The 785-nt window shown below is 42.3% G+C and overlaps 1 non-coding gene across 1 annotated transcript; it reads left to right on the top strand.

Moving 5' to 3' along the window:
- Positions 1 to 392: 392 nt before the first annotated feature.
- On the top strand, positions 393 to 496 carry LOC147525104 (small nucleolar RNA R71). The gene has a single exon (XR_015206480.1). It is a non-coding gene; the product is annotated as a small nucleolar RNA R71 (small nucleolar RNA).
- The last annotated feature ends 289 nt before the right edge of the window (positions 497 to 785 follow it).

Below are 785 nucleotides of genomic sequence, written 5' to 3'. Positions count from 1 at the left end.
CATAAGCTAGAGGACAATAATCGTCGTCGTGGTGCTCTGGACTCAAACAGAAATTACATGGGTTGGAGTTTACATTCATGACGGGGATAGGCTTTTGTTGAGCAGAAATAGCCTCTACTTTTTTAGTTAGAGATTCGATTAGATTTTTAAGTTCTGGATCGGTTTTCTTCTCAAACATACCGGCGGCCTTGACTGTTGAAGAAGAACTAGCTGAGCGGGGGATATCGTCACTACCCCCCCAATTATTATTCCGTTTAGTTTGGTCTTCTAAAAATTTGTAAGCCTCCGAGGCTCCTTTACTTAGGAAACTACCCCCATTCATTATGTCAAGGACTTCTTTATGGTGGTGTAGAAGACCTTTGAAAAAGGCACGAACTAACGTGTCTTTCGCTAAGTTATGATGTGGACACTCTATAAGGAGATCGGTGAAACGATTCCATGCCTCAGAAAATGATTCATGAGGATTCTGCCGGAAAAAATGAATCTTTGAAAGCATCTCATCCGTCTTTAGGGGTGGGTAAAAATGTTCCATAAACAGTTGAACAAGTTTAGCCCACGAGTCCACGAAATTAGGCAGTTGGGCCTTAACCAAGACGCCTTTATCGGGCTAATGTGAAAGGGAATACCCTCGGTTTAATTTGTTCCGCACCTACCGTAGGATGATGGAATGTTGTAAGGACTTGTTCAATCCCCACGAATGCCGATAAGGTTTTTCATGGTCTAACCCATGAAAAGCGGGTAACAAATTAAATATGTTTGGGGATTCAAAATCCCCAATCGGGTCT

The sequence above is a fragment of the Coptis chinensis genome, chromosome 1 (assembly GCF_015680905.1).
Source record: "Coptis chinensis isolate HL-2020 chromosome 1, ASM1568090v1, whole genome shotgun sequence".
In the NCBI taxonomy this organism is placed as follows: domain Eukaryota; kingdom Viridiplantae; phylum Streptophyta; class Magnoliopsida; order Ranunculales; family Ranunculaceae; genus Coptis; species Coptis chinensis.
This window is presented reverse-complemented; position numbering and strand designations above follow the sequence as displayed.